Source organism: Cyanistes caeruleus, chromosome 15 (genome assembly GCF_971803275.1).
Source record: "Cyanistes caeruleus chromosome 15, bCyaCae1.hap1.1, whole genome shotgun sequence".
Taxonomy (NCBI): domain Eukaryota; kingdom Metazoa; phylum Chordata; class Aves; order Passeriformes; family Paridae; genus Cyanistes; species Cyanistes caeruleus.
The window spans coordinates 5,273,184-5,287,681 of NC_141715.1; positions in this window are offsets into that span (position 1 = coordinate 5,273,184).

The window sequence follows — 14,498 nt, forward strand, 5'->3', positions numbered from 1 at the left end:
ATTCTGGCATAACTTGCCATGCCCTCCATTTCTGTCCCTCTAGCACTCTGCCAGTCTCCCAGGAAGGCCAGGAGGAAGAATATGGCTCTTTTTCTAAGCAATCTCATTTCTTTCTTGGTTTGTCTTTCTCTACTAATGTCTTGGGTTAACTAATTGAATTCAAGTTGCTTAATTGAAACATCTTGGGTTAACTAATTGAATTTGAGTAGAGACATGTTAAGTGCAGTGCCTGTTTCTGATGCAGCAGGAAGGGGGAAAGTCCCCAAACAGTGTGTCAGAGCCCTCTGCATTTGTTGGCAGCATTTTTTTTCTTACTTTGACATGGATTAGGATCATCAGAACAATATTATGGAGACTATTCAAATTTCTAGCCAAGAACGAGAGAGGAGATATTCCTTTTGTACAACAACATTTCTGTAAATTTTGTTTAGCTTGCGTGGGATACAGTTAATTACAGTAATCTATCAAACTGGCACAAGGTAGTATTCACACACAAAGTTTTTCCTGCAGTCAGAATCCTTAGTTTTATATGAGACTGGTTTGTGCTAATTGAATTTTCACTTGGGTAGATAAAATCTTTAACAACTCTGGAATAACTAAGTGCTCTTTGTTCAATGATGTGGATCAGAATGATTTACAGCACCTTTCACATAATCATGCTAATTTTGCTTTCATATGATTAATTAAAACAATATGTTCTTTCTTTGTAAAATAGAATTAGTGCACCCAAGGAGACAGGTTTTATTGCAAACTTCTTTTTCTGGTAATAAAAGCAATTTTCACACACCACCTTTTTGGCAAAGCTAAATAAACATGCTTAAGTGGGCAAGGAAGCTGCAGCTGGGGTCAGATCCCTCCACAGAGTGCCACCAACAGGATTTGCAGATTGCACCAGGGATGGTTCAGCCTCAGTGCTGGGAAGCAGAGCATGGCCAGCAGGAAGCTTTTGGGATCTCCAGGCCAAAGCCCCTTCCCACTGCCAGTTTCCTGTAGACCACCTCTCTCTCACCACACCTGGAGCCAAACTGAAGGACACTCCTGCAACAGCACATTTTAGCACAAATGCTACAAGGGATGGTGCTTGTGGTCCAAGCCCTGGATCCAGCACATCCCTCTGGAACAGGACATCTGACTGTGATGGTCACACTGACCAGTGGGAAGGGTGAGAGGGAACTCGACAGGGAATTGCTCTGTGTGCTGGGTGCCAACTTCACACTGTCCCTTCCAGTTTTCACCACTGTGCCTTGGCAGGATTATTTAGATCTTCTCCTTGAGGTAAATACTGATGAAATACCCCAGATAATGAGAACTGTTAGAGGAGAATGGTGAAGTGGAACCCATGGGGGACTCTGGAGGGGAGGCAGGTGCTCTGGCTGATGGCAAAAAGTGAAGAGGGAACCTCAGGAGATGCTCTAATGGCACCAAAGGGGTAATTGTGCAACCTGACCCATGAAAACATAGATTCACAACCATCATTACAATTAATAGCAGCCAGGTGGATGGCTAAACTCCCCACACAGAGCCCTCAGTACCTCCCTCCAAGGACTCCCTCCTGCCTTATTTCACTTCAGGTCTGGATTGAAGCTGGACCAGAAAGGTAACCCAACCCAAAGTTTCAGACACACCAAGGTATCACAACTCTGACTATGTGCCTGGATCTAAGCATTCTTTACTGCATGAAACAGTGAAGGAAATCATAAAGTGCTGGGTTTCATAAACCAATTTTTAAAATTCACAATAAGTTTAGTTTCATCTGTCAATCCAAGATCTCAAGTCACTTTGCCTGAAGCATCCATGTGTACCAGCAAAAAGAAACCCCTTGATTGCCAAATGTCACAATTCAAGTTAACCCAGCAACCAAACCATACAGAGAAACCTGAACAGAGGCATAAATACAAGAATAAAGTTCAGTCAAGGTGATTTGTGTGGCAAAAAAAAAAAAAATCAACACTGGACAGATCAAAATAGAATATAACCAGTACTTGAATCTAATCCCGATGCTAAAATGTGCTGGGCAGAAAACAGAATAACTTTAGGAAAGAAATTGTGAAAAAATATGCCCCAAATAGAGATGGTCCATCAGCAGGTAAAGGAACTCTAGAAATCAATCAAGTTTAGGACAGGCTGAGTATAGATGGAGCAAGCACATCCACTGGTGCAAGGAAAAATGAGCACTCCCAAAGGGGCTAGAAAGGCTCCCTTGCAGGAAAGCAGTGCAGTTATATGGACACTGGAATGGAGATACATAAACCCAGTCCTGACTCCTAGAAAAGACTGATGCAGAACAAGCCAGGGAAAAGAAATAAAGGGAAAAGTTTTTTCATCCATGTTTTTCTGTCCATATCAAAGAGTTTCCAAGGGCTGTCTGATTAGGGACCTTCACTACTCTGCTGTAAGTATCTCCTCATCCCAGCTTGCTTTCTCTAGCAGGCAGGAAGGTGTATGGTTATTGGGAAATTCCTGCTGCAAATAACTCCTTGTGCACACAGTTGTCTCCAGGGCAGGGGATGAGCAAACCAGCAAACTGCATGTGACAGGCCACTTACTGCACTTCATGGCAATGCTCAGGATGCAGTTTGACTACAGTCCTACCAGGCTCTAATTTAGGTGTCATGACTACTTCTCTTCAGTGCCTGATGCATGAAGAGGAGCCCTGGCTTGTTCCTGGTCTTAACCTCCCCATTCTCCCTGCAGATTATGTGATCCAGCAGCCAAGGGAGCTGCCCTTTGGTCATGTCTCTTCAGTGCCATTGTATGACATAAAAATTCCACCTAGAAAAGCAAGGAGAGAACAGAATAATGGGCTGTGCCTGGCTCAGGGTGGTCTGGCCACCACCAGTGATCAGACAGCACGGTCAGTCTGTCCATCCTTTCACTGCATCCCTCTGTCCTGTTGGAGCCTGAGCAGGAGGGAGCCACACTCTGCTGCCACCTCCTCTGGTGATTGGCATTTCCTGCTTCTGTAAAATTCATTTGATGACTGAATTAAACTAATAATTGTTTCATTTACAAATATGGTCTCTGAGTGAGTTTGACTTAGAGCATGTTTCTCTTGGGACGTGTCAGGGAGATCCAGTTGTATTACTTATGGAACCTGAGTTAATTTAATTACTTTTTGATGGAAAGTGCATGATTTTGCAGACGGTAGCTGTCCCCAGGGCCACACACAGTTGCTGATATCTTTTTGCTTTCCTCTGTGATGCAAGAGATGATAAAGGGCCCAATTAATAAAGTCACCTTGAGAAGGAGACCTTCTGCTAATGGGAGAACCAGAAGTGATTCACCATTTGGGAAAATTCTGGTTTCCTTATTTCCATCCTATCAAACACTCACCCACTCACAATATGCCTCCTGAAAACAACTGAATACTAAGGGAGTCCATATGTCCACACTTTCACAAAGTCTTTCAAAGCAAGGTGACAATTAGAAGCATATTTATAAATGACATTCTGAATTTGTGCCCTTTCCCTCTTTCACCTACAATTCCATGTGCTCCCACTGGACCCCGCCAGCCCCAGGGCTCTCTTCCCACATCAAAATTTGGGGACTTGAGAGCTGACAATGCAGAAATAGCACCAGAGTAAATGACAATAAACACTTGTTTCCAAAGTAACCTGTGCTGGTCAGACAATTAAATCCCATTTTCTACTCATGCCCAGGCAAGGGAAGAGTCACAGACCTCCACCCAAGAGCTCCACCTGCACTTCTGCTGCCACAAACATCCAGAGCAGCCTCAAAGTCATTGCTAGGGGTTCTAGCAAGCTCACTAGGAAAGGCTGCTCCCTCTCCACTCTCTGCCTTAAATTCCCCATAGAAAAAGGAAAAATACTTTTGTTTCTTCCCCTCTATCTTGGCTGCCCAGATCACTTCTTCCTACAGGTCCAACCATTGTTCACTGTAATTACACACAGAATCCATTCCTGTGAAAGGAACAGGGTCTCTGATTTCACAGGGGCTGAGATGCCAACACAACACAAGCAAAATGAAATTGAGCCAGTCAGTGTTTCCTGGTAAGTGCCCTGTCAGCAGGCAGAAGAGAGGTGGAGGGTATCATCCCCACAGCTCAGAGGAAATCCTGACAGGAACCTCAGCCTGCAGAGCATGAAACACAATGGTAAAGAGGCATCTTGGAATTTGAGATTTGCTCTCAAGGACAAAGGGTTTGAGTTCTGCTGAACTGTGCCCAGCTTAAACAGCATGGAGAATAAGGAGCATCAGCTTAGCTGTTTTCTCCAGAAAAGATGCACAAGATCTAGGTCATCATCTGTCAGCAGTGAGGAGGAAACTTCCCCAGAGAAAATTAGCCAGAGGAGGAGGAGGAAGTTCAGAAGTGAAGGTAAAATAGTTTTCCAAATAAAGGAGGTAAGAAAAAGCTCTCCAGAGCTCTGGATCATCCTACAGACAAAGAAAACAGTGGATTTTAGCAGTACTGTGAGATGCTGAGTGATCTTAACGCCACTCCTAAACGTGTATCATTTTTGATCATGACTTACAAAACTTTTATTTCCATTTAAATATCTATTCTACAGGGGACAAACCACAGTTTGTAAGGTTTTATCCCTCAAACTCTCTCAAAGCACTGAAGGAAGGAGTAGACAGAAAGCAAATGGCACACACAGAGCCATGTCCATGCCTTGGAAACTCAGGGTTCTTCTCCTGAGGCACTGTGATCTGCCAAGGGCTGCACACACAGCAGAGGGAGCTGAGATCTCTGTGGGGTTTGCTGCCTTCACAGCAGAGGCTCTCACCACGAAACCCTGGCAGTGATAGATTATCTTTACACACAGTTCTTTCCTATTTATTACAGAATGGTTTGGGGGAGAAGGGACCTTTAAAAGTCATCCAGTTCAAGCCCTCCCCACACTCAGCTCCTTGAGACAAGCTTTCACTCTGGACATTCATTTCTATTAATGAGGCTCAGAGCCTGAAAAATCCAAAGGCAGAAGAGTGAACACACACACCCAGCAGCATCCACACACACTGACAGCAGCCAGCCTGGTGCCTCGTGACTCCCCCTGGGACAGAGGAGGGCTCGAAAGAGAAAACCTCATCCGGCAGTGCTGACGTTATAAGGCCTCCAGTACAAAATTAAATTAGAGGCTTGGTAGTCCCTCTAGGACCACATACTTTTATTTGTAATACAGTTGAGCTACACTTAAAATGAGGGCTTATGAAAGGAATAGACTACTGTAGAAGGAATTAATTTGCTGTACTCCAGATCAGAGCTATAGCGCTGAAGTGAGGCCTTTGGAAACAAACGACCAAAAAGCAATAAACCTATTAAAAGTAAACTTTTGCTGCACAAAAAGGGTGAAATAGTGACCTCTCAAAGGAATGGTGCAGTTAAATGAACACATTTTCTGTTTTGCAAATCTAAGCAAATTTTCCTGAGAAATTGATCCTTTTTGAACAAATATTTCTCTTAGGATTGGGCATGCTGGAGCCGCAGTTTGACTTGACAACATGGCTGTGCATTAAGCAGACTTCTACTAAGGAAAAGAAGTTATGGACATAGTTAGCCAGGAAGAAATTAAAAGATGATTATCAGAATAGTTAGGCATTAAAGACCTTGAGAGAGATTGCCTGGCATGGAAAATGCTGTGGAACTGCAGCTTTCATTGCATGGTGATGACCATGGCCAGTGTCTCGAGCAGAGACTGTTTAAAAGTGAGTGTCCCTTTTCCCAATGACTCTGGCTCCAGTCTGCTCACAGTGACAGCTGTGGTTTGCTGTCTCTGGTAAGTTGCAGCAAGGGCACATCCAGTTTATTCCAACTTCTGGCCCCTGACCCCTGGATTTCATGACACAGACCAACTGCTTTGATGTCCTGTCATAGGGACACCCATCAGGTTACAGAGGTCCTGTGCATCACCTATTCTCAGCCCCACTGCTCCAAAAATATGTGTACTTTGATAAAAGTCCTAGGGCTTGATGACAAAAAAGGTTTGGCTTTTCTCCCAGGCTCATGCAGACAGGTCATTGATTCACGATACACCTATGCAGATGATGGTAAGAGTTTTGTACCTTTGAAAACAAACAAATCAGACGTTTCTAGAAGCTGCAGTTCTTCAGAAAAACATCAGGCAAGGACTTAAAATTAAAATGGCAGAACCAGTGATGGTTATGTGTACCCAAAACACATCCATAATGGTGAGGGGGAAACTGCCTCACCCTCAGGCCTTGGAAAAATTCACCCAGTCCCCGCAGTTTTCCGAAGTGACAAGGTTTTATTTACCTAAAAGAGATGTATCCAGACTTTGATGAGCTCTTGCTGCTTTTTAATCTATCACTCAGAGAGCAGCTCTTGCAGGGAGCGTTTGACACTGAGTGAGAGGCAGCAGAGCCTGGCAAAACCTGACTTGCCTGTTTTTACAGAGGCTGTGTTTGAGCATCCATCAGGTGTGCTGTGCACACAGCCCAGCCAGACTCTGCTCTCTGGCAAGTTTGGCAGACATCACAGCACTGTCTCTCACTCAGAGAGAGTGTTTCTTCTTCTCTCACTACACAGATGAAGGAGAAACGCGAGGAGACAGTCATCCTTCCTCCTCACACCGCTTTTGCACTTCACAGTGACTGTGTTGCTGAGTTCTACAAAGCCTCCATCTTTTTCTTGCTCTGAATGTGGTAAGATGCAGCAATTTTATTCCACCTTTAATAACACAGAAACTGGCATTTAATTTTTAATGCTAGCTTAAAACCCAGGAGATTGCTGGGCTTTACAGGCGAAATCAATCTCCTCTTGGGTCATTTAGAGAGTTCAGGAGTCCAGCACTGCTGCTGGCAACTAATCCCTTCCTCCCTCTCTTATAAACACCCTTTGAATTTTGCTGGACTAAAGGCAGGGGTAAGGCCAGATGACTGGCCAGGCTCCAGGGGTAGTGCAGGGGCCATAAACCAACAGGAATTAAAGCAGGATACACATCCAGGTTATCGAGCTCATTTCCTGGCAGTGCAGTTCAGTGGCCCACAACACATTCCCTTGTGCTTTATCTACAGCTCTTGAACTTGAGAACTTGCTGCTATCCCTTTCTGGTCACTTGGACTTGGCAGCTCTCAGCATGACCTGCTCTCTGGTTTGATCCTACCTGCAAAGGCTGTCTTGTCTAAGAAGAAAAAAAATTAAAAAAAAAAAAATCAATGTATAAAGGAATAGATAAGAACATATTCCTGCAGAGATGAGTCCCTGAGGTTTTAGGGTTTCATGCACTACCAGCAAGTTCACCAGACTTGTGACATGGGTCCATCACCAGTGTTTTAAAACTACTACTAGAGAGAATAGACTGCTTTGGATTTTCTAAAGGGAAAGATCAAGAGACTAGAATGGAACAGGGGAGGGGGAAAAAAGCCACAAATAGGATCAGTTCCAAGAATATCATCTCCTTGTCAGCTCTGCAAAATAGCTGTTAATTTATAGAGGAGAAGTGTGCAGGTTCTTCCATACGTCAAAACTTTCTCACTATGATACCTGGCTTTATTTGGCCTTCATATTATGGACCAAAATGGATTTCTCTGGTTCTGGATGAACTGCACAAGGGTGATGTACACTGTGATTTATTGCTGCAGGTGCTTAAAACGCCTCCCACTAAATCTGTAGTAACCTTATCACACTATTAAAACCTGAAGTAAGTAAGTGCACTGAGCAAAGGTTAACAACACCTCAAATAAAACAAACAGCAAACTGAGAGGAGATTCTCAACCCCATCACCGGCACAATCCAGGGAATGAAATTGCTGGATGTCCTGGCAGCACCAGGGAAGAGGCCAGAGGATGTAGAGCCATGCAGAGATAAGGAATGTGGTTTAACACCTCAGCTCAGCAGCCCACTGAGCAGGACAGCTTTGCTGTGACACATTTTCACCTTGGGAAGGCCCTGGATCAGGACCTAGGCTGGGAGCCTAGGCTGGGAAAACACAGCAGCACAGAGGCTCACAGGACAGGGAGCCTGCATCCAGCATCAAAACCCAAAATCCACAGGAGAGGACAGAGCAGTAACTTCTTATGCAATGGCTCTGCAGCCATAAGACCCTTTGAGAAAAAAAATAAAGTTTTATACTGTGGTCTGAAGAGTCATCACCAAATCTATCTCAGAGCTTTAATTAAGAGCTGAGTATTTTCCTTATAGTAATTGGTTTAGGTTTCTTTTCTAAAAGACCATGCCCAGGTCATACCTTTTATTATCTCTGACAAAGATTTATAATATAGCAGATATCTGAATAAAATTAGTATCAGGAAGCAGAGGAGCACTTGGAGAAACATGAACAAGATGAACAAATGAAGACACTGAGAAAGAAAAGAAACTTTTAAGCCACTGATTTGAACGGATTCCTTACTGGTTTATAGAGGGGGATATTCTCATCTCCAGGTGCTCATTGTTACAGCCAGATAACAATAGTAAACAGTAAAGTTTTCTGCAACTCAGAGCATCAGAACACACCTTCCCCACATCAGAACTCTAATAAAAAGCAAAATTTATGGAGGGAAAACATTATTCATTAGAGATCCCCCCCCAAAAAAGGTGTTTTAAGTCTCCAAGACAAAAGGAAAAAATCATGAACCAATTTCTTAATGAAAGCTGAAGCAGGTTTTGTCCATTTGGCCTCTGCAGTTAGAAATGCTTTTTTATTCCAAAATAAATATTTATTTCCCATTCCACATAAGTTTGAAGTTCTGAAAGTTTCTCTCAACATTTAACTGCTTGAATATAACATTTAGTACTGCCAGCCTCATTTTCTCTCTGATACATCAGCAAAGGTGAGTCAGGTCATTATAATCTCCTTCCTTTTTGTTCCAACAGCAGTTGTGATCATAAATTCATTATTTTCATAATTGCTCCATTATAATTTAGTAATAGATTCACATTAATTTCAAAAGTCCTACTATGAGGCATTATCAAAACAAAATAAGAAACAATTAAAATTATATTTATCTAAAATCCTATTTAGAAGGCATTATCCAAACAAAATAAGAAATACATAGCATGAAATTTATCTAACATCCCATTAAAAATGATAACTTTGAGGCCAAAGAAAATATTTTACATAAAAGCACACAAAATAATTGACCTTTCCTGCCATGCTCTTGAAGCAAGAGCTGTGTACTAGTGCTGAAACAGCCATGCTGGGCAGCACAGGGGCTTCACACCCCCAGGGCTGACCCCAAACCCAAAACCCCTCCTCTCACCCAGGCTCTCTCACCCTCCCCAGTCATTTTCCTTTAGGAATTCAAAGATTTATAACAGCAGTAAGAAACTCACTTTTGCCAGGACAGCCAGGACACCCTGGGAAGCTTCTTCCTGCTGCCTTCAAGCCTCCAGGTTAAGAAATTCCTCCTCTAGAGCTGCAGGGAGGCTCCATGGGTGGTGTTTCCTCCTGCCAGCCCCAGCAGGTAACCACAGCCTCACCTGGTTAGCTCCACACTCCCAGAGAAGCTCTGAACACTTAACCACAGACACTTTTCACCTGCTTTGACCTGGCTCACTCAGGAGCTGAGTATTTCAAGGAGAAAATACTTTTAAAGCCAAGGCAGCTGTTGCTCCTGCCTGCTTTGTCAAGTGTTCCTGCACTCTCCATGCAGAAAGCACAGCAGATTATTGTTTGTCCCTTAAGGCTCCCAGATCTTTGTCTCATCATCCACTATCCTGAATCATAAACTGCTTTATTGTTGGCCACTTCAGGGAGCAGCACATAGCCCTGCCTTGGGCTGCTCTCTTCAATGTCCCTCCATTGGGTTGTAGCCACTTTTAACTTAAAACCCTCATAATTTGTTTGGTTTTAAGCATGTGTTGAACTGTTCTTGCTGGAGAGATGTGTTTTCTCAGCAGTAATGGGACTTGTGTCGATGCAAAGCAGCCTTCTGTGTAACAAATACTTGGTAACCCTAACGTGTTTATGTATGTCTCAATAACTAGGTCATGTTCAGCACTAAGAAAAAATGCTGCAGAGCAGATTGCTGTCTTCCATGCCCCCACAAGAAGAGCTCACAGCACCATTTTATATGATTAACTTGATCTCAGTGTCCAGTTTTGCATTTGAGAATGTATGTCCATGGTCAGAAACACATTAAAGCAAACACTTAACTCCACCCATCAGTTATCTCCTGTCTCAGCCTTCCTGAAATGAGTCATTAGCTGCATTTCATCTCTTCAGTTCCAAAATCCTCAAATTCAGCTGCAAAAATGGAACCCCTTTGATCTTAGATTGCCACTAATTCATAATTGATAACCCAGTCTGGAAGGAAAGGAAAAAAATTCGTCCCCATTAGTTGTTCCACTTAATATGTTCTGGTGCTTCAATTATGCAAAACCCAACTCTCAGGGCCTGACTGCTTTCCAAAATGTGAGTCAATGGTGGGAAGAGAAAAACCCAGATCGAATTATTCCAGCTGTAAATCTTTGTAATAGCAGAGATGTCACGAGAGCAATACTCAACATTGAACAATTCTGTTTGTTTTCCATGCTGTTCCTTTGTAGAAATCCCAAGGCATCCATAAATGACTCCAGAGAGCTCAGTGGAGGACTCAGGACGTGTTCTCCCTCACTTACATTTTTTTTTGGTCAGGCCATTAGGCTGTGAGTTGTAATGACCCTTTTTGGCCCAAGGCACTAAAAGCCTTGGGGTAATATATGACTTGGTAAGTGAGTAAGTGAGGAAGAATAATTAACACAAGTCATTATGTTCTTTATTTTGTAGAAGAGAAACTGTCACTTCTTTCTGGAGACCTCTGAATTATAAATGTTCAGAATATGAGCACCGTGAAGAAAACAGCAGCGCAGGCATCGCTGGGCCAAGCGTGTTTTTCTACTGAGACTGACAGAAGCAGGACTGCACAGCAGGGAACTCATCTGAAAAGGCACAGACACCTGCAGCACCTCATGAATAACCAGCAATCAAAGATATGGATATGACTCTACCTGTGTTCTGTCACCTAGCAGGTTGTTGGGCTTAAAGAATAGTCTTTGGACTTGCAGGAGACAAAACTGTACAAGCACACAGCAAACTCCCAGGAATAAGGGGAAATGAAAGCCTGTAATTGCACAGGTGCTGGTCAAGATCAGGAGGATCAGCTGTTCAGGACATTTTGGTTCCATAGTTCTCTGGAATTCACTCACATTAGCAAAAAAAAAGAAAATTAGTTTGATTTTCTACTGTCTTGTGTCAAGTGACCGATGGACTTCATGCTTTAGGAAGGTGGGAACTCCAGGTGGGAGTTTTCCTGGAGCAGGGCCAGGATAAGGTCTCTTTTCTGGAAGGCATCACAGCTTTTCTTTTTCAGGTACTTACAGGATGTCCCCTTTTCCTGTCACTGATTCTCTATAAACTTCAATTCCTTCCACACTAGTCCTCAAACCTGGTTCACAGCTCCTGACACTGCTGGGAAGCCTGGGAGATACCGAGCACAAAGGCAAGCGTTTCCTTCCTGGACTAAACTGTGCTAAAGAAAAACACAATTATTTTGCAACAGAAATTCACATCTGCTCTTTTTTTCTTATGTACAGTGAGTTTCCTACAATGGCAGAGTAAAGTCAAAGGCTTAAGGCAAATGGAGAGAACATCTTCATATTGCCAGAATGTGTCAAAGTCATCACATAAACCTCCTTGCATTTTCTGGTACATTTTAAGGGCTAAGCCATTAACCTCTTACAAGAATAAATCTATCGAGTTCTCCAGGCTTCCCTTGCTCCGTTATTACTTCCAAGTCTAAATCCTTTTGGTACTTGGAAATTGAGGGGTACACCATGTCTTCTATCAACAGACAGATGCCACTTGTCCTCACACCACCCCCTTCTCCCTCTTTCTTTCTCATGTGCTGCAACACGCCTGCTGTTACCTTTGCACTCATGGTATTCCCATCCCCGCCCAAATTTCCTCTTATTTCTCAAGGGAAATATAAGCCTCAGCCTTAGACATGTCTGTGAGAGCAGGAAACTCTCAGCTGCCTTCCTTGGGCAGTGCAGACCCTTCCCCACCCCAGTCCTGCAAGTGACAGAGCTCTCTGGCTTTGCTGGCAGACTCGGGATCCTGTCTCGTGGCCAGCAGGACAGGGACCATTGATCCAGTTCTTGCCTTACATTTTGCCTCTCCTGCTGCATGTTTTCCTGTTGTTTTTATTTTTCACAGACACCTGGCAAAAGAAAAACAACCCTGCACCTCACAGACATTTAAATAATTCATATTCAACTTCAGTCACGGAAAGTTTAATAAACAAGTACTTATTAGAATACAATCACTTCTTAAAGCGGGCAGTTTTTAGGAATGAAATCACAATAATTACCTGTAAGAATATGTATGAATAACAAATATTCAGTCCTCCTGTTTTCATTGTTTCGTTCATTTGCATGAAAAACTTCCCCACTGTTCCCCTTGCCTCTGTTTTAGCAAAGACTTTGCTTTTAATTGGACTGAATATTCAGCTGGGTTCAAACCCAAATTTGTATGTAAAAAAGTTACACATAGCAACCAGCTCATCCTGGAATCCATTAAAAATAACGAGAGGGATTGGAATGAGATTATTTCAAGAGCTCTCTTGCATTCACAGGAAAACAGATTTATTGCACTTGCAGAGAAGCTCTCTCAGGCAAGGGAGATGCAGGTGAAAACACTGAGTCCTCCTGTTTTTTCCTCTTGTCCACAAAGCAAAACCATGAGGATTTCTGAGCTAATTTCATCCCTGAAAACCAGCTTGCCATGCACTGAGAGCCTGTTATCAACACTGCCCATTTCTGCAGCCTCCTTCCTTCAGCCCTCCCTCAGGATGCATTGCAGGTCCCTGTGAAATTCAACCTGGCACTAAATAGAGGCAATGGAGAGTCCTGTACAAAATTAAATATACCAGATGCTGCTAAGTGGCAACTACAACAAAAACATCTGCAAGAGGCAGGAAAGCAGGTTGAAAAGCTGACTGACACCCTCAGAGCAGGCAAGCCCAGCAGCCTCAGCATCATTCTGAAACAGAGGGGTGAGCACATCCTGGCCACCCACCCTTGACCCAGCCACCCTCTCACAGAGTTCTGCTATGGGCTCACCAAATAAAAAGCAGCATTATGCCCTAAGATCAGAGCACAGTGCCAAAGTGCAGCCTGCCACCTCAGCTGCCACCCCTCTGGGAGGATGCAGGCTGTGTTTTCATTCCAGGGGAGGATTTTTAGTTCTCTCACTTAAAAAATAGCTATTTTCATAAAAAACATCTTTCCAGCACTCTCACTCACAGCAAGAAAATGGAAAGTGATCCAGAGACTTTAGGTTCTTCTAACTCTTGACAGGGGAAGTTTTCAGGAAGAAGAAACCCTGCTTTGATGAGATAATTAATTGTTTTAGGAGGCATGTGTTGTGGAATTCTTGAATGGAATAGAATATGGGAGTAGGAAAATTTTAACTTTCTCAACAGGGGAAAATAATACCTTTGGAAATCAGAGGCACACACCCTGAGGCTGTAGCTGAATTTTTGAAGGGCAAGTCCTCCACTAAGACTTCCCCCACTGGCTGCCCTGCAGTGAGCTGATGCTGTCAGCAGCCCCTGTAGAAGCCTTGAAGTCACCATCTCCAGCACAGGCTGGGATGTGGCTCTCGAGGAGGATGCACATTCAACTCCAGGGCTACAAACACAGGTGAAGGAGCAGCATGTTCTCCTGTGTCAGGTAACACATGGCCTTTCCAGCTGCTCTTCAAAGCAGAACATCCTCCTTTGGACCACAGAACCACAGGCAGCTCCAGCTTAGGGCTCTGGGGAAAGGTTTGTGATAGACGGACCCTGATTAGAAGCCAAATGAAACAGGGTAAATTTGTAAAGGTTTTAAGAACAAATTTTACTGACTGCCATGAGCCCTTAAGGACTGAAAGTCTGCTGATCCCAAAGGTCTGGGCTGCTAAACGAAAGTCACAGGATCACAAAGAGATTTTCTTTGAAGTCTTGCTTCTAGTTGCTTACAACTTGAATTTCTCAAACTAAATGAGCTGCAGTTTGGCTCTCTGTAGATAAAGGTCTCACATTTGCACTACACCCAAAGAGCTCCAGAGCTCATTGCTCTGCACTGTGCAGGTTCCTCTAGGAGCTCATCACTGTAAAGAGCAGTGGGGTCTTCTGGTGAAAGGCACTAAGTCCCACGTTTTCCTGCAGATCCCACATCTCAAGTTTGTTGTTTGTTGTTTTTTTTTTTCCTAAGAACAAACTAAAATGAACAGAACATTAGTGTGGTTTAGTTCTGTAGCAGATCTTCAGCTGATACAAATTAACAGAGCTCTGACCTGTATTCCTAACTCACACTGCTTACCAACCCAGGAATGGTGAGTGAAACACAGCCAGGAGGAACACAGTTAACAATAAGAGCCTTGGCTTCATCAAGGTCAAGGACTTTCACCTTCATTTTGATAACCCTCGTGCCAAAACCAGAAGAGAAAAGAGGCATTTATTTCACTGTCCTGGAATTCATTCACTCTGTGTTTTATAAGAGCCTGTAACTTTGTTTTCTGCCAACTCCTTTTCTGTGGTACACTGGCAGAGAA